Genomic DNA, 20,705 nt, shown 5'->3' on the forward strand with positions numbered 1-20,705 from the left:
TTCACAGATGGGCTGCTTCCAAAAGTGCACAGTTGCATTGGTGAGATTAATGTTATGATTAGTTTATGTTTACATGCCAGCAGTTAGTATAGGGTATATCCTTGAGCGGTTGTACAGCACAATGGAAGCATTGCAGTTTAACACCTATGGTATGTACTAAACAGATCTAAAAAAAATAGCTCAATGTATTGTCCCAACTGGACTGTCCGATCAGATTGTGGTCCTAAAAATCCCTGTTGGAGGAGTTTAGTCATACAGATTTTGAGTCTGTTTACCCTGGGAGAATTAGCTGGGAAACAAGTGATTACAATGGTCTCTCACACTTTTTTTCACGTTGGTATCATTTCAACTTGTCATGGAAATTTAGGTTTAACAATTCCACTTTTTTGCAAGGGCTCCCCTGCCGTTCCCTCAAGGTCTCCACTTTGAGAGCGGCCACCCTGCCGTGTATCCGGGGAGAGGACATGACTATTTTTTTCGCCATTAAGATGAAGTGGAGGGGAGTTGAGAGAGGAGCAGAGACACGGCACTGTGTTCTTTAGGCATCACAAACATGAAAGGACAATTCTCCAATGTAGACAAAATGCCTCTAGACGTATCAGTGGGAGATGCTGTATGCCACCTTGACCTTACTACAGCATTTGGTCGTTTGCTCACCAAGAACGACCTGACATCAGCCTTCTCCTTAACAACGGACTTCTGAGAGCAATGTCTGTCCTCTCTAAATAGCAAAAGAAGTAGTGTGGTGTTGTTATACTATCACAAAATGCTTTCAGAAAGGGAGGGACTTTGAAACGACTTTGATATTCAAGACATGCCTTTGTTTGAGGGAGGAGACTGTTAAAAGTTTGCCCCAGTTGCCACTAAGCAGTTACCTGGCATGGCAGCTGTATTCTTGAACAATAAACCCATTTTGTTGGCCTTCAGGTAATGCGTTTGGGTCCAAACCATGGTAGATCAGACCAATCGGCATCCAAGGAACTGCTGTCAGTTAGATCGACCAACTGGCTCCGCTGGTAGCCCGGTAGATTGATAGTTATTGACAGATGGTTCATCCAATCATCTGCCAAGTATTTTGTGAAAGCATTTGCCTTTTTTCCCCCAAAATGAAGCCTCTCAGATGGTTCTGTTTACCAAACCATCTGGCGGGTCAGGTTAACCAAGCAGAACTTTGCAGTTGAGGTGTACAACTTCTACATGACACAATAACATATATGGTTTATCCTTGCCTACCAAAAGGATTTTACAACAAGTTCAATGCAGGGAGGTACACTGGTTTTAATTTTAGGTAGATGAGAGCACTGGTATCGGGCCGACACTTGGCAGATCTCCCGAATGTAAGTATCGGAATTGGTATGGTAAGAGAATAAGTTGGATCCATGCATCCCTATCCCATAGCCTCTTTCGACAAGCAGACTTTGGACCTTCTTGTATTGTGCTGTCATATAATTACCATGTGCTTGTTTAAAAAATGACGCTACGCATGTTGCCCATATATGGTGTCACCATTATAAGATGATGATGATAATGATGTACACTGGCACACTGGTTAACAAACAAGAAATAAAAAAAAAAAAAACGTCACTTCATATCAATAAGGTAGCCGGCCCCACGCTCTATGACAATGTCTCATTGCTTTGCTAAAAAGTTATTATTCACACAGCCAGTAGCGCTCTCTCAGCCAAACGTGTTCTTTTTAAGACATTTTCACAAATAACAACAGCAAAAAAGATTTCTCTCACTGGTCCCTAACCCATCCCACCCCCATCCTGTTCTCCAAATCACCACCACCACACATTGACAACGCACATTAACACCCACACAAACCGGAGTCCAACTTTCTCGTTTATCTCTGAGAAAAAGTTTCCAGAGTCCAAAAGCCATTTTTTTTGGACTCTATCTCTCTCTCTCTCTCTCTCTCTCTCTCTCTCTCTCTCTCTCTCTCTATCTATCTATCTATCTCTCTCTCTCTCTCTCTCTCTTTCTGCAGTGGCCTAAATGTAATCTGTTGTGTCTCCATCTCTCTGAGCACCTGAGCTGTCAGACAGTGAACACGAAGCTGGCTTCACCTTGTCAGTGCTGATTCATCCCCGCTCTGTCTCTGGCTGTTTGGCAGCCAGTCAGCCTTGGCCAAACACGCCACGGAGACCGGTAAAGAGCTCCCGCCTCGGCTCGCTGCGGCTCTGCTCGCCAGCTCGACACGGAGAGAGCTTAAGCCCACTTTCTGCCCAGGAGTGAAGCAAAGAGAAAGATTAACCCACCCGAACCCCCCCTCTTACAACACACAAACACACGATGAGCTCCTCTTTTAATAGATTTTAGTGCCGCCCTGTACTGAGGCAAATGAATAGTTAAAGAAAATTGAATTGACCTCTAAAGATAAATTTTAATTAATGAAGGAGAGACATGCAAGGCTATACGCAATGGACTGAAGGAATCACAGTTATGAAAAAGGCTCCATTAATTGAATATTTACTCTGCCATAGATGAGCTGCAATTACTTTAAGAGATTTTAATGAATTTAATCACTCAGCCTGGAAGGCTGGGGGGAAAAAGTGAGGGGTGTTTCCTGCTCATTTAGGAAGAGTGCTTATGAAACAGGTTTGGATGTATTTTGTCCTTTCTTTTTTTAAACTTAATGCACAGGGAATCCATTAGCACTGTGGAATGGGTGGCGTTCCTCACATCTGGGGACGCAGGGCTCTCTTTCGCTTTTGTTCTCGTGCTTTTGAAGTCAGTTCTGTGCAGAGAAGCGTTGTGAACATCGGTGCCAGGTGGTGCATTCCGTAAAGAGGGATATTTAGCAATGATGTCTCGTTCAATGGAATTCCGAGTTCAGCAAAAAGTCGCGCCTTTGAAGCTCTTTAATCATGTTTTTGTTGCTAAACAAGCTGCAAAATGCGGTGACAATCTGTGACCCCGCTGAAGGAGTCTTTCTACAGCTTCTGTCTCGTTTCTTCTTCTACTTCTACTTCCCTGTACACCTGAGCAACCTGATGAGGAAATCTGACAAGTGTGTAGTTTGGTGTGGGTTGTGTGTGTATGTGTGTTGAAGCATGTGTGTATGCTATTGGCAGCCCCAAATCTGCCTAATTACAGTGAGTGTTAGGTAGAACAACAAACAGCGGGCTCTTGGATGGCAGCTGTACTTTCACTCCAGAGGGAACAACCACATCCTCAGGTTTGCCCAGCTGGCCAGCCAGCCAACCAATCAGATATCAGCCAGTCAGCCAGCCAGCGAGTCGCTAAAGCTCTCTCTGCAAATGGCTTTAACATTGTGTGTTTAATAGCAGGTGTGTGCTATCACTCAGAGTGTGTGAAGCCACCGGCAGGCCGGTGCAGGTTCTGCTGCTTAGTGTTGGGTCTTATCCAGGTTGTCTCATTGCAGATGTTTGCAGGTAGCTGAAGGGATCCATGGTTTTGCTCCTGGACCAGTTGATAATATTATTTTGGCTGTGACTCACTGAAGCAGATGCACCGTAACCTGTCTCCAGTGGGGGTTCAATAAATAATGATATTTACGTATAACAATTTAATTCCACTTCAGTTAATAAAGGTCAGCAATCGTGTCTAGGCCTGTCACCATAACTTCTTTTGTTGAATGATGTATTGTCACAGAAATATTAGCGATAAACAATATAATTGCCACCTTATAATATAATGATAATAAAATAGCCTTGTGAAGCAAGTACACCCTTTCAAAGATAAATTAAATTTCAACTCTTAAGAAAATTCAGATATTGGAATTTGAATGTGAAAAAATATCAAAATCTAAAATATTCTAAATATATAAAACGTGAATAAAGTAAAACCTGGTCACCAAAACAATAAATAAAATGGACACTCAGGCTTGTTACTAAAAACGCATAATCCATGCATCCAGTTGTATCCATGTATCGTACAATATGTTGAAAACGTAAAAATGTTCAAGGTAATTTCCCATATATCTTACATGTCCATATATTGTACGATAAGCTGAACATAAATGTGATCGAGGTCATGCCCCAGATATGGTACAATAAGTGGATAATGTCAAAATGATTAAAGTTATATCCATACAATGTACGATAAGTGGATAATGTAGAATAGATCAAGGTCATATCATATCTATATATCATTCAATAAGCTGATAATGTTAAAATGATTAAATAAAGTCAGATGTATATATATCGCACGATAAGTGCATAACATACACATTAGCATTTATGACAATATATTGTACAGGAAGTTGTAAAAAAAGTTGTAAAATTTTAATTCGGGGGTTGCAAAGAAATCGTACAGCTGGCGAGATATGGTTACCAGGATAGAAGAGCATGAGCATTGTGGAGCTTGTTGTGTTGTTTGTTCAAAAGGGCCAAAGATATATAATACCTCTGGGTCACATTCACACTCCTGTCACGTACAAACGTTTGCTGCTGTACACATAAGAGTCAGTGGCCTGACAAGTATACGTATACAAACCGATGTCAGTTTGCAAAAGGTTGAGAATGCTTTACATTGTGTGAATATTCAATTATGCAAATTGACGATTCAAATTAATTAGACACAAGTTTGGGTTGGCTGAAGCTGCGAGGTTGACGCAGCATTACAAAAAGGGGATCGGGCCCCGTGTATGAAAACTGCAATAACCATCATCTGACCGAGGCCCCTTCTCGCTTCCCAAGGCGGGAGGTTGCTCTAATTGCCGCAGCGATGCAGGGGCCTGAAGGGATTCTTGTCATGTCTCCGGCTCCACGGATAGCTGGACGTGTAACAGCGTTGTCGGAGCCAGCATCCATGGCATGTCCATCTGTGAGTCTGAATCTCAATTACAAACTGCTCAACAGAGGGACAAGAAGAAAGAGAGGAGAAGGGAGAAGGGGGGGATAGGAGGACAGAGAAAGCCCGGCTCGGAGCACGGTGGCCCAGATGGCCAGAAAACATTTGCTCTTGGTGGTTCCGTTTAAAATCAGTGACCACTGATTGCAAAAGTTTTTGCTATTTGATTTTACTCGTAGTCCAAACACAACCCTACGTCAAACGGAAAGATATCTTGACCACATACTGCAGCTGGTTGGAGACAGATGGTCGTTTAATGCAGTGGCTTCCTTTTGGGAGCATACACAAAAGGAGAAAGGTAATTACTCAGATTGATTAGACTCTAGAAAATCACGTGGACGCATCAGAAAGTCGTTCAAGTCCAGCATCTACCAAAGTGAAGTGTACTTCTTCAGAAGGTTCGGAACAATTTCCCAACCTGTGACCTTGTTCTTTTGCTTTCCATTCCAAACTTTTGAAGTCAAATTGCTTTTCCTGACCTTAAAGCCTCTATGTGTAGAATTTGAAAATTGGAGAGAGTCTGGACAGGATGTACACACTGAGTTAGGAAAATAAACTGCATTAAAAGCACAACTGCTACTATACAATACCCAACAGTCCCAGTAATGTCAAACTGGAGCGATATGAGAAACCACCCCACAAATGTTTGTGTCAAGATTTGCTGTTGATTATTCACTGCATGATAAAGAAAAGATAAAGTGACTTTAGCATAAGAATATTTAGGTATGTTTTGTTCACTATAGAGTCAACTGACCCTTAAAAGAACCCTCTGAGGCCCACAGGTGTGAAATTGGAAAGACTTTTTAATGTGCCCTATATTTTAGCAAATATCTCCTGCTGCCTTCATTACACAGAAATTATAAACTCAAAAAAGAAACAGCATGCTTTATTATAAAAGCATTGGGAAACAAAAGTTATTAAACAGGCCACTTTAGAAATGATCTGCAAATTTAAAGAAAAGGTAGGTGTTATTTGTTCAAACAAATCGCATAAAAAGACCACAAGCAACCGTCTCTCGTTTTTTTGGGACTTCCTATCCATGCTCATGGCGATGAAAGAGCAGAGGCCCAGAGAGAGAAGATAAATCAGGCTTTGGACACACAAACAACACATGTACTGGGATCATATCTGATTTAATGTAAAGTCTAGCTCTGACTAAGGTTATGTAGAGTAAGTCTTTTATAGGGCTTTTACAGTGACTGATTGTTTGCACTGCCAATACATTTGAATCAACTGTTTGATCCCTGTGTTAACCGCCACATGGCCTCCAGGGGGAAAACTCTGGACTCGGACTTGAGTTCAAAGTTGAAACAAATTGAAACTTTCGAGTGCGCGTTCTCCACATCAATCTGCTTTGTGTGTCCTCCAGGTCAAACTTCAATCAGCTGCATGTTTTCTGCTCAGCATGCGGCCTGTATTCCCCCCGGGTCGCTTTCGGCCTCAGCGCGCCATCGTTGTGTCTTTGCGCTTACTCAGCCTTGCTTAGAGGAAGCGTGTGGATGAGAGGGGGTTGTGCTCGTTAAGTGTGTTTTTTAGGGGTTGTTTGGTTGAGAGAGAAAGATGGTGTGTGTGCACAGCGGCATACGGCAGGATGGTTCAGAGGGAAGTGGGTCAGAGTTAGTTTTACTGCTGCCCTGCAGTCTTTTATGACAGACAGAGTGTCTCTGACACTGCACAGCGTGGGACTCGTTTTGCTAATGGCTCTCGTAGCGGTGATGGAAGAAAAGAAAGGAAAAAAACTGGTTAAAAGGCTATCATAATCCTTCGATAATATCCTAACTTTATTAATCTATAGAGAATGTATGATTTTTTGTGTTTTGGAAAAATGGAGTCTCATGCGATCGGTTCGATTCTGTCTTTGTGTAGCCCTTCCAACTTGTTTGAAAACTTCTCCCTCTCTTCCTCCCATTGATGGATCCCCTCTCAAAGAGCTGGTAATGACATCTCCAGGGAGGGAGGGAGGGAGGGAGGGAGGGAAGACTACAGAGCTAGTCTTGTGTCTTATGGGGCTTTCAGGGCATTGGCTGGCGCATATGTTTTCTGAAAGGAAAGTGGCCAGATATTCATCTTTATATGTGTTTAACCACTTTTGGTTCATCCAAGTGTCTGTTTTAGCTCTCTATGTAGGGAAACTTACAAAGTTACTTCATCATTCATTTTTTTTAACTTTATAAACAGGCTGATGGAACGTCCTGTATTTGTTGACCTCGACAAAGCGACTAAAACAACTTCAAAACTACAGGTGAGGTGCGTAACAGTCCAACATTTACTTTGATTTGTCTGATAGTTTTGAAGAAAAAAGTTTCAGGTCCATTAGTCACATTTTTTTTAATTTACCTCCATCAATAGATACTGTGAGTTCATCATTCTTTTATTAAATCACAAAAAACTGATTTGTTTTAGCTTATGTTTACTATCCTTTATGTGAGCCCGCTCTCATTTACGTGTGAAAACAATGACTTGTACTTGCTTCACAAGGCTATTTTATTATCATTATATTATAAAGTGGCAATAATATTGTTTATCGCTAATATTTCTGTGACAACAGTGACTTATTTTAGGTTACGCAAGTACGTTATGTAATATTTCTCGTCACCGACTTAACGTAACTTACCTAACTGAAGAAATGTAACATACTTATTTTAACCCGAACCACAATTTTTTTAGAAAACTTTAGTGATGCCAATGTAACCAGTGTGTTATAAGTTATGCCAAGGGGCCCTCACCAAGCCTCTTTCCAAGTTGGGAATGGGAACAGGAAGTTTGTGTACATAAAGCCACCTCTTAAGTTTAACAATACAGAGAAAAAAAGGATTATAGGACTATAAATTATATGAAAACTTTCACAGGTAGGGACAGATATTGGTCTGTAAAGTTGCTTCAGACTAAAAAACAGGTGCCAGGATGCAGATATAGATTAATATTAAGAGTTGAACTTCTATCTCTAATAGAATAATGTATATATATTTTTTTAAATGAAAAAAGGTGATTATATGTCACATCATCAGTGAATTCGTACAAGGCCAACAGAGGACTCCCCTGTTCCACTCAACTGGGTCACCCACTCCGTGATGATCCCTCCAAATGCTACCTGTGTGAGATACATGGGTCTAATCAATGCATAATTGATGAAGTCAAGCCAGTGACAGTCCTTACTGCTGATGAAGGCGAATTATTTAACCTAACAACATTACCCGACTTCCGAGTACTTAGACACATAAGTCTGTAATTAGAGCGCAGTTACCGGCAGGCCTGTCACACCCAAGCATACAGAGATATTTTTACCTACTGTTAGGTATGGGTATTGTTGGGATTGTATACATTGGGTGGTCTATGTATCAACCTACTTCAGAGATTGTTTGTGGTTTATTGTGCCACATTCATTTCAATACTTCATGAGATTTTGGGGGTTGTATGTGTTGGATTTTAAGCTATTTGCTCTTTGAAATGTTTATTTTTGGAGCCATAAAAGTATATAAAAGAGGCCTGTGGCACAAAGCTGTTATGATGTTATCCAGCTAACACACACACTCCTCAAACCTGTGAATTCAAGACTATTACTTTCCATGAAAGGTAGCAGATGTTTTTTATAGTGATGCCTTTTGTCATGAAATGTTGCCCTAAATATTAATGTGGAGTGCTTGCCGGTTGTAGTGTTATGAGCAAAGCCACCAAGATAACAGGCTAACAGCATACTGTTAGACATAGGCCTCAGGTCCTGCTGGTTGTTCATAGTAGCAGAAAGGATTGGAAGATGAATGGTGTCCAAGTGCCTCAATGCATTCTCTAAAAAACAGCAGATATCAACCTTAAACATTTAAAACATTCATTTAACAGACATTGCAACTGCATGCAGCTATAAAGAGATATTTTAAATAAACAGCTTGTGGTTATTATTAAAGATGGCTCTGGATTAGTCATCAAATACATTTCTGTGCTTTAAGCTCTTCAATATCTATAATTATATATTATAATTATTTTCATAATTATAATTCTACTATAATAATTGCTGCTGTTATTATAAGTAGTCTTATTATATGAATCATTTATGTCATATACATTGAATGTGTTGTATCTCTGTTATGCTGTTCATTCTGTACACATGACATCTATTGCATTCTGTCCATCCTGGGAGAAGGATCCCTCCTCTGTCGTTCTCCCAGAGGTTTCTTCCTTTTTTCTCCCTGTTAAAGGGGTTTTTTAGGGGAGTTTTTCCTGTGCCGATGTGAGGGAAGGACAGAGGATGTCGCATGTGCACAGATTGTAAAACCCTCTGAGGCAAATTTGTAATTTGTGATTCTGGGCTATACAAAATAAACTGAATTGAATTGAATTGAAATATGTGATCTGGGGCCAAATGACGAAATGTACCATATATTTTTTTCTCGTGCTGGTATAGCTGGATAAATATATGAAACCACCTAAGTAAGAAATGACATCTAATCTGTTAAAAAAATTCTGATGGAGGACCCCAGACCCCCATAGATCGTCTCACTAACAATGCGTCTTACGCCCATGCGCCGAGGTCACCATGTAAACATAGAGCATGCCACTTCTCATCAGGGAATTGTTCGGAAAAATATCCTCGCTATATCAGATATATTCAGTCATTATTCCCAGAATGCAATAGGCAAGAGGGTGGGAACACCCTGGGCTAAACTAAAAAGACACACTCGTTTATTTTAACCTTGCAAACTATTCTGACTTGCGCGTGTGTTCAGGGACCAGGCAAAAATCAGGCGGCAACCTCCAGTTCCACTGAGTGAGTCCAATGCAGAAGTGTCTTAAACAGGCCCTATTATGTTATTTTCCGGGTGCATATTTTTATCTCAAGTTACAGTTACAACATGTTTACATGCGTTAATGCTCATAATCCTCCTTGTTTCTCTCATCCTGGCTGTCCTGCAGCACCTCTTCTCACCCTCTCTCTGAAATGCTCCGTTGTAGCGCTTGCTCCTCCCTCCAGTAAGCAAAGTCTGCCCTGATTGGTTAGCTAGCCCGCTCTGTTGTGATTGGTCAACGTTTCACATTTCAAAAAACTCTTCCTCCTTCAGCTCCGTCTCTCTCTTTTGTTGTTTGAGGGCCAAACTAGCCGTTTCAGGCAGCTCAGGAGCTTCTGAGGGGGAGGGTAACTCCTTTTAGGCGTGGACTTCAGGTTTTCCACTCTACTGACCTTTTACATGTAAAAAATATATATAACACACTAAAGAAGAGGGAAAAAGTGGAAAAGCATAATAGGGCCACTTTAAAACTTTAATTCTCTCTACTGACCAGCAGGGGGCGACTCCTCTGGTTGCAAAAATAAGTTTTGTATAGAAGTCTACGAGAAAATGACCCTACTTCTCTTTATTTATTCCCGCAGTAAACATTGTAAACTTTTGTTTACGATCTCAATCTCTAATTTCAATTCTTCTTCAGCGACCCCTCCTAGTTTCCCTCCTTCAAACCCACGCATTGTCAACAAATGCCCCCGCCTCCCCTCACCTTGGTTAGGCCAGAACACAAGAGAATCTTCAAAGCGCCCGATGCACACCGGTGACATCCACACGTGTTCACTGTGATGTGCTCGGACAGTTCATACAGCCATCTATTTCTGGAATATCACAAGCTTAGTTATGTTTTCTATGGTAAAAGGCACTGCAGAGTACACTTTGGTTTATGCACGCTGATATTTAATATTCATTTGTTACTCATCTTATTGGTGTTCATGAGGTCCTGTTCTATTATAACTATTATAATTATTACACTCCAGTTTGACACATAAAGGTCAGCTGACAAGTCATGGTTGGTACTACTCAGCCTGTGAAAAGGGAAAAGCTTTAATACAAAAGTACTCCACTGATTTGGCATCGCTCTCACATCAGACTTGCAGTTGACAGTGTTTTAACAAAGGGATCAAATTCAGTGACTGAGCGCACTCTGGAACAAACTAGACCTCTGAATTTGGAGTGCTGTTGGAATGCACCTAAAGTTATGTATTCCATAGTTAAAATACACACTGTTCTTTAATTTACGATTAATATCATCAGTCTAAAAATAAGATTCGCTGTAGATGTATATGCAGTCAACCTACCTCATGGATATTAACCAAACTGTTAACCATATCTATGTATTATATACAGAGACATATATATATATATATATATATATATATATATATATATATATATATATATATATATATATATATATATACACACACACACACACACACACACACACACACACACACACACACACACACATATTTAGATCCATAAATATATTTACTTTTTATATGTATTCATTTCTACATAGTCGTCAAGTGTATGTTTCAGCTTGTACAGCTTTGCTGTCCTGGTTTTTGCTGGATATCTTTTTCTGTCTTTGAACATGGAGAACAACAAAAAAAAGTCAAATTCCATGTATGTGTACACACTTGGCTATTAAATCTGATTCTGATTGCTGTTGCAATATTTTCCATTAATTCAGTAATTCACAACACTAACAAGTGGATAAAAAAAACTTTTGAATTTAGCATTTGCTCCACATAGGTGTGATAACTTAAAAGTTGCTCTATCTGATAGAACTGTGCCTTCTCCAACCTCAACCTTAGCAGTTCCATGTAGGGAAATTCAGACAAGAAAAAGACCTGATATTACTTTGCAACATTTGTTTATCTTTATTAAATCTAGTATAAAATCTATTTGGGGTCTGCAAAATTACAAAAAATATTTTAATTTAGGACCATAGTCAAACCAATGTTCACGGAACGGAACTCAGCTGTTACTCAAAAACTCAGTAGCCAATGGGACGCTTCCCTGAAAAGAAACTTTGCGCATGCCAAGAAAGAATGTCCGTCCCTGACTCTACAGGTACAAAAATCACTTTTGCTTCAATTTTCAACGAGATATGTGGTGCAAAAGTGAGAGCGTGCAGAGCTTTTCATTTGTGGGTGAAAAAGCAGCATTTGAGACTTATAGCGGCCGGTTCAAACACTTGAAGTTAATGATTTGTGTTTGTGCTAGAAAAAATTCAGAGAAAACAAACAGATTTTTTGGTCCACAACTTTTTTTGACATGGGTGTGTAAATGTGTTTTGCACCATATTCACTGCAGCAACTGTAGCATAAATGTGAGCGTTTAATTTTCTTAATTCAAAGCTTTTGTGCACCTGCAATGAAGAATTTGAGGAGGGTGTAACTGTTGTATTGAGTTTGTGGAAGAGAAAAAAGATCTTCAAGCATGCAATTCCTGAACCTTTTTTTTATTTCTGTGGCTATTTTCTACAACTACAAATCCCACTGTTTGACTTCAATTTGTTAGGGTTTACCACTACATGCTTAGTAATTGTCTGTTTAACTGTATATGACCTAAATGTAGAATCATTCACCATTTTATTTTCTAAACTGTGTCCGCTCATACTGTGACACCTTGGCGTGCGTCGTGCGTGGCCGTCATTTCAATCTACATGTTTTCCACCACTTATCTCTCATACATCACATCAGCCGACGGTCGGCCCGGGGGCCAACGCACTCATATATCCGTCAACGGGGACAAGACGAATGAGAGCTCCACCTGCTCCATCACTCCTCTGCTCCACCGGCTCACTCTCCATTTTTCTCTCGCTCCCTCTCTTTCTCCAGTAATCCCATATTCTCATCAGTCATTTACACTCGGGCTCTCTGGAGCCTTCTCGGACCCCGATGGTGGCGTAATGATAGCCCTGTTTGTATCGGCTTGGCGTCTCGGTAGGGAGAGATACATAATAGGCCGTCATTTTTCCCAATGGCACCTGTTTTTCTTTGAATCCCGCTCTCCGTATTTGTGAGAGAGTGGGCATTAAAAAGCAGCACTCAGTCTCATTCCCCAGATGCATTACTGTCTTTTGTGGGGAAGGTGGAACGCTTAAAAGAAAGAAAGCTCTTCTACCTTTTGGCTGCACTTCTTTCTAGGTAACCTGTTTTCTTTATTATTTTCTTCCTCCCACAGCTATGAACAAGCAACAAGTTAATCTTCTGCTCAAATCCACATATTTAACACACTGAATTAATTCAATAGCTGTTTGCCAAAACCACTTTTGACATGTCAGCAGTGCCAGCCTTTTATCCAGCCAGTTATCAGTTAGAATCAGCAGAGGTGCCATCACAGTCGACACAGTGGAAGTTATTGCACGGATGGTTCTTGGTTGCAGTAAAGAAGATTGTCCATAACATTGCCCATAAAGGATTTTTGTGCAGTTTTGCTTACCTTTATCTGCCTATATCTGTCTTCAGTTCCCTGTTGGAAAGACTGTCTCACGGCAAGGTAGAGTGGTGAAAATCTACTGTATTTAAAACAATGAATACAGATAATTACCTCATACAACCTCACTTCAAAACAACCAAACTGTCCCTTCATAATCCTAAATTTTGAACTCCAAAAGCCCTGATGTGCTTAAATATATTTCTGCATTGTGATATTGTGTAGTAATAAAATATGAGTCGGTCCCCTTGGGCGTCAGCCATATTGGAAGAATCCGATGGAAAATAGGTTAGGTAAGAGATAAAAGTATGACATCTTTTTTGCACGATTTGACCGCAGCCAAAGTGTGTGTTTCACAAACTTTTTCCCATATTCCCGTATTGCTTCACCTCTCATATTCCCTGTGAACACTTGCTTTATTAATTATTGCACAAAAGTGTAACATAAAGTGCCAACATTGTAAATGCGCCACTACATGACAACAAAACATTTCTGAATCCTTCCCAGTTGCAAAAGATTCCCAGACAAGGTCACCTTCTCCCTACTTAGATTTATTTACCACCCTGCCCCACCAGAGTTGCGTTTAAGCGATACTGATGACATAATGTTGCTTTTGGCAACGCTGCCTGAGCTGTAGGGATGCACTTAAGGGACTGAAACAGTGCTGGAAGTGTATTAAATACGAACGTTGCTGTACTGCTAAAAATAATGACATTCCCATTTTTACTATATGACATATCGACGTGTTATTGCACACTCGCGCAGCTCTTACGGGCATTACCAGTGCTGTACAAACTGTAATTGTGTTGTTCAAGTCCCTTTGTTAGGAATATTAGACAGAACATTTTGTTCAGGAAGGCGAAGTTTAAGGCTCACAGAGATTCTTTGCTGTTAGTGAATGCATAGAAATGGTAAAGAGAAATCAAGGTTGGTTTTCTTTTACCAAAGCTAAAGCTCCTAATCAACTCGTCCTCTACCCTTTTTCACCCTCTCACTCCGTCTTCGTCAGTCTTTATTTTCCAAACCTCATTCAGAATAATTACTACATCTATTTCCAGAGGCTGTCCCGTGTTCTTCCGTCAGTCGCGGCTCCCGTGCTGTCTTGGAGGAAGGGCTTTACATCTTCTCCGTCAGTAAAAAAGTTTCCCATTTCATAAGGTTTGCGTGGACGTGGATTGAAATGCGTTGCTGCAGCTCAAATCTAAATGTTCATCTTTTACCAACCCTCATGCACAACCAGAAAGGGGATTCAAAATGCCCGATGCTTTTATCTCTGCCGGAGCTTTACCATATCTGAAATGCTGTGTGTTTTTCCCTCTCTAAATGCACAACCTATCTGTTATCTTACCTTTTTCTCTCTCTTTATCCAACCCACCTGACTCGTGGCACTTCACGAGGAACATAAATATAAATAAATTGTAGACCCTCTTTTGCGGTTCAGAATGTTCTGACATTTTGTCCTGGCCCCCAACAAGCTCTTTTACGCTATCAAAATTACTTTACTATGCACGTCAACTTTAATATTTATTCGGCAAGACGCTGCAGGCTATAAACACACAGCGGCACCTCCAACAGACTTTTCTAGTGCTTAGCCTGTTATGCTAAACTGTGCTGCTTTTTTGTCATTCTGTGGCCTTTTCAGGGGCGAGAAAGCAATACTGGGCCTTGATTAAGATGTAGATAAGTGCTGCACTAATCAGCACACTTTCCCAACCTCCCTCCGTCTCTCCCTCCTTCAACCTCTTGCTCCATCTCCGTCAACTAATGATGGCCAATGTGAACTTCTCCTCTTCCCTCCCCTTTCATTTGAGCTCTGGCCATTATGGTAGCTAGTGAGTTAATGAACAGCAAATGGGAGAGGAGAACGGTATTAATCATCGGCGAGCCTGCCGCGGTGCTCGATTATCATTCAGCTTCTTTCATCTAGAAGTAACCTTTCTGCCTCCACCGCCTCGTCCCCTGAAGATTACCCGATGCGTGTGAGTGCTTGAGGGTTTTCCACCAGTGATAGAATATATTTTTTGAACATTAAGGAATGATTAACGGGATAGTTTCGGAAAATGTCAATTCTGCTGTTGTTTCCACATGCAGAATGTGATAAATGCAATGAGTTCATCCAAAATTAAGTCTTGAAATTCCACACAGCTGTTTTAGCAACCATTTGTGTTCGGGCCTCTAATGCAGCTTTAACAATCAAGGAATTCATACATTTAAATTATTATATATATATACGTAACTGACCCAAGAATTCCATCACACACCAATGATATTATACATATATAAAGTAGATCTGGCTGACATTTTGGCAAACAGTTATTATCACATCCAACAACAGACACGTAGCAGCATTGTTAGTGCAATATTGACTCTCCTAACTCTGTTTTTGGTCTCCACCAACTTCTGAGAGAAATATCTAGCTTTTTAGCTGCTAAATGCTCCATTATGTTTACCAGCTAATAGCTAACTTTGACTTTCTGTTGTTTGCTGCTAAGCAGGTGGCGGACACTGGGTTTATCACCGCTTTTCTTGCTGAAGACAGCTGTCCAAGCCCAAGTACAAGGCTGAGGCGAGAGCTTAGAGGCGGGGTTAAATAAAACACCAGTCTGGGGTGTTTTCATTTGAATTCAATACATTGAAGTCATTTTTTGTTGTTGTTTGAAGCGCCACTGAGCAACTAAAATAGCAATGAACGCTGTCCCCATTTCCTATATACATCCATACCTTTGAGTATTAGCAATTGTGTTGAGGCTAAGCTAACGTTTATTTTAGTCATAGCTATGGTAATGAAATTAACATTTACTTTTAAGTCATAGCAATGGTGTTGAGTTTAAGCTAACATTTACATCTTAGTCATAGCCATGGTGTTTTGGTTAGTCATAGCTTAACCTCAACACCATGCCTGTGACTAAAATATATTAGCTTAACCTCAAAGAAATGGCTATGACTAAAAAGAATTAGCCTAAAGCTCAACAGCCATGGCTATGAAAAAAAGGTACTAGCTTTACCTTAACACCATGGTTGTGACTAAAAGCTACATTTTAGCTAAACCTCTACACCATCACTATGACTAAAAGGTATGTTTAGCCTTTTAGTCACAGCCATGTCGTTGAGGTTAAGCTAGTACCTTTTTTCATAGCCATGGTGTTGACGTTTAGCTAACATCTACTTTTTAGTCATAGCCATGTTGTTGACGTTTAGCTAACATTTACCTTTTAGTCATAGCCATGGTGTTCACTCCAAGCTAACACTGAGTTCTACCCTCCTCACATTTTATTAAACATTGCCTTCAGACCACAGCCAACAGTTTACAGACCACTCCCTGAGAACACTTCTACATCACAGCAGCATGTTGAGAACTTTACTGGAGGTCAGCACAAACCGATTCAGGGGTGTTAAGTTAAAGAATATCTTATGAAGTTCAAGCAGTGCACTTAAATGTAAGGCATCATCACAGCATGATGTGGGTTTAAACAGAAGTCTAGCTCGGTGTTTAAGATGTGAATTTTTTATTCCACACTTGCAGCTGAGCATAGAGCAGACTCATAATTGATAGCCAAGGATCTTGCCTGTCTAGGAGGGCCAGCTCTCACTCCTATCACCAAGGACCTTTAGAGCTGAATTTAATACTCACTCCTCAGTGTGTGTCTGCATGCGTGTGTGTGAATGAATCCTGCACACCCTTATGTGTGTCTAAATGTAGCCCGCCAGCTCTCCATCTCCAGGCCGGGGAGGTGAAGGACGGGGTCGGGGAAAGAGCGAGGGGCCTGTGGGTGGACGTGATCCCACTGCTAATGACGGCCGGGTAGAATCATGTCTCAAATCTATAGTCCAGCTCCCGTCCTTGGTTGGCCTACACCCTAACATCCCATAACTCCATTTCTCTGGCACAATGACATCCTTTGTGTCTTTCTGTCTAGGCATACTAGGGACTAAATTTCACAATATTCAAGCCTCCGGTGCACCAATTTTGACCTTTCTTCTTTTACTGTGGTCTCTTGTAAGTCCCCAAACGTTATGAAAGTGCAATACTAAATCACTGGATTAACCCTTTTCAGTATCTTCAGGTAACCATGGTTCCAAGTAATGACATTAAAATCCCAACAATTTCACTACAATTATATTTTGGTATGTTTGCAGGATAACCACAGCTTCACCAGGCTTTATCTTAAATAAGGTGCTGTAAGTATCAAGTATCTATGCAGAAACCACTTGCATGTTTGAAAGCTTTGCTGTATAAATGTAATGTTTGGTTTGATGTCAATTTATTGCGTTGGGCATAGTGGTGATATAGTAGACTAACTGTATTACTTACTGTATGTTATGTAAACAGTTGTTGATTATACTATTTAATTTTAACCCTTAAAATTGGCTCTAAAGATCAATAATCTTGATAATGTGGTTTTCAATTATGGTGAGATTGTTTGTTTGTGGTGAGATTATTATTTGCAACTCCTGTTTCCGAGGTTTTAGAGCGATCGTTGACAAATATGAACGACAAGTGCTTATAGTTTTCAGACAAAAACAGAATGATGGATGTGGTGTATTTGAAAAGCTCCAGATCAGCTAAATGCAACATTTATTTTTTTAAATATTCATAGTATATTTTACCCTCCAAATTGCTGATGTCATTCTATGTTACCTGCAAAATTGGAAGCACTTTTGTAAACTTTGTTACTTTTGCTATCACAATAGCCTTTAATACAGTATAATTGGACATTTTTTCAATAATAACATTCAGCATTAATCATCGCCTGCCAAAACTATGAGATTGTCTTCATTTTATCATGAGAAAATCTGCAGTCGCTTTTTTTTTGCAAACGTTTTAATCACCTTTTTTCTGGGACTTTTGAGGACAGGAGGGTTTTTTAAGCAGAAGGTGTTTTGTTAACGCTCTGAAATGTCAAGAGTAGGAGATATGCTGTTTCACTCGATCTCACCATGTCCTTTCAAAATAACACAGTGGCCCGTGGTGGTGCCGCCATTGTGTGCACAGTGTTCGCTGCCCTGCCAGCAGAGAAACACATGGGCAGCAGGTGATCGGGCCAGTAAGACCCAGAGGAACTTGGTTTTTTTGTTTTTCTCTCTCTTTCTGGAGCTGTGCACAATATGCAGAGAACAAGCACGTACAGCCAACGAACACGTGTACAAAATAAAAGTTGAAACGAGGTGTCTCGCCCCCTGCTGAGATCAGAAACAATCTGGGATTGTTGTGCACATCTCCTCGCGTGGAAACGCTCAGAGAAGCGGATGCTATCAGCGGCGCCACGTATCACTAATGACAAATGAAGGACAGGAAGCTGTTCACTCCTCCTTTTCCGAACGGCGATGCAAAGTGGATAACTAGTCCTTTCAGAGGTAAACACACTAAAAGAAGAAGAAGCCTTTTGTTTTGTTCTTGTGACAGGAATACATTTCACATGTGAGAAAAAATCTTTCAAGAAGGAAATCTATTATTGGCCAAGAACAAACCTTCCCCCACATACTTCATGTGCAGGGAGCTATTCTCTCAGTGCAGTATACAGCACATGCCAAGTGTCAGCAGTTTGAAGCATATATACAGTCCCCCTCTATAAAGGAAGGCTGGAAGAACACAGGGATGTTCCCGGCTCCTTGATGTTTGCTTAGTTCTCCGTTTTTTATCCCATTTTCCCTCAATAATAAGTCAGCTCAGTTTAGCACCATCTTTTGCAATTCATAATACTTGGCTCTGAAATATGATGAGGACTTGGTCGCAGTTCTGTCTTGATAAAATTCAGACTTTGACACAAACGAACTAAAGTCCTTGATTCTAACTTGCTGTAATTCTCCTCAAATTACACACAAGTGCATGCGTTTTGTTTATCATGAGAGGTCATTAATAGGCTTTTTATGTGGGCTGATGTAAGTCATATGATCTTTGGTTTGACGGATGCTACTGAGATTTGAGTCGCCGTAGTGTTGGTGGGGTGACTGCAGTACATCCCAGAATAACACAGTGCAGCCTGGATGTGAAATTGGAAAAGTCACATGTGCACTATTGCTGGTCTGTACATCAACCCACACTCTCTATTTGAAAGATTCCTAGCTATTGGAGACGCGTGCATCACCTTTCGACACATTAGTGAGGTAGGCAAATAATACAGCAGCATCTAGAAAGTAAGAAAATAAGAGAAAAGAGAAGGAATCTGTTCTGCTGTTACCTGCAGTGTTTCAATTAATCTGGATTGATCCGTGATGATCATTTTTTCACCGTGCAGCTATCCCTCCAGGAACTCACTGAGAGATTTGGAGTTAACACACATCATCCATCGCAGCTATCCCAGGTGTAATTTGGAGAAAAACACACATGTAGAATTTCAGCGACTCGCCGAGCTAATTTACCGACTCCGCAACCCTAGGAGGCGTTTAGACGCACAGTGAATTGATCACCAATTCAGTCTGTCGTTGACATTTCGCAAACCAACTGTTTCAATAGGTGGATATGTGCATCCTATGAGTGATCATTAGCGCCATTTCCTGCATTCTATCTTTTTTTGTACCCAGATCGAGAAAAAAAAACAGACTGATTGTATGGTTTTGCTCGCAGCTAATCACCGCAAGCGTTTCACCAATACAGCCGTAGTTGAGCGCTTTGCATCTGGCGCAGTTCGGCGTGCCGAGATGCTACCAAATTGTTCAAAAGTACGGCTGTACTACAGGGATGTGGTAGCTGATAAAAATACATTTACGCAACCTAATACTTGAATGAAGTACTCTTTTGGTATTGGTATCACTTTGAGGGTAGCGGTATTGGCACTGGTGTCATATTATTTACATCAAAAGAGAAGAACCATTTCAGTCAAATCTGGAGCACGCCAGTAGGTTCCCTCAGGGTGGGGGGAGCTTGAGTCAGGGGTCCAGCACTTAAAACTGGAGTCTTAATTGTTGGCTTGTCTACGTGTCTCTCGTCCAAGCGGACTTTAGTTTAGCAATGCTTCCAGAGCTAACAATTTTATTATGGCCAAAAAAACTGTCTAAAACTGTAAAAATAAGTAGGTAGTAAACAGGAGTTTTCAGTAATACTGAATAAGTATGAAACCCATATCCATAATGTTTTATAAACAATTGTATAGTGCATTACCTGTTTAAAGCATTGTTTAATTACAGGTATGAGCACTCATTAATCTTAATAATGCGTTATTGCAATAATTCATCAAATGTTATTAAGCATTTAATAATGATTATACGTTCAAGTATCATTATAATTCATGATTGCTGGTCACTTCTTTATTTTTAGTTTTGCAATAATGTGTTATTAACATACTTATAATGTGCTATAATTGACCCTTGGTGGTTCACTTTAACACTGTGATCTGTAGGCTTGAGCTTCTACCTTTATCTTTTAAACCTTTTGTCACTGCTAAATAATATGTCTGGCCTCTTGGATATATCCTTCAAAACATATTGTAGACGCTTCTGTCTCAAATCACCCATTTGTTTTATAGTGGCTTAACTTAAGTACGGACTTAAGTACATGACAAATATATCAACTTCTCATTTCACACAGGGAACGAACAGCGGTCGCCTGGGTGAAAGAAGTTTGTGGGGCTTAGCCAAGGGTAATTTTGCTTATAGCACTCTATAATTATACAGGTAAAGTAAAATTGGCTGAGGTATGATCTGTATTTAGAGTCAATTGAGAAACAT

At 40.4% G+C, this 20,705-nt stretch overlaps 1 protein-coding gene across 1 annotated transcript in view; it reads left to right on the top strand.

The window, feature by feature from the left end:
* The window catches only part of ca10a (carbonic anhydrase Xa), a 204,910-nt gene that overhangs the window by 86,830 nt on the left and 97,375 nt on the right, over positions 1-20,705 (top strand). The window lies entirely within an intron of this gene.

Source organism: Anoplopoma fimbria, chromosome 5 (assembly GCF_027596085.1).
Source record: "Anoplopoma fimbria isolate UVic2021 breed Golden Eagle Sablefish chromosome 5, Afim_UVic_2022, whole genome shotgun sequence".
Classification (NCBI taxonomy): Eukaryota; Metazoa; Chordata; class Actinopteri; order Perciformes; family Anoplopomatidae; genus Anoplopoma; species Anoplopoma fimbria.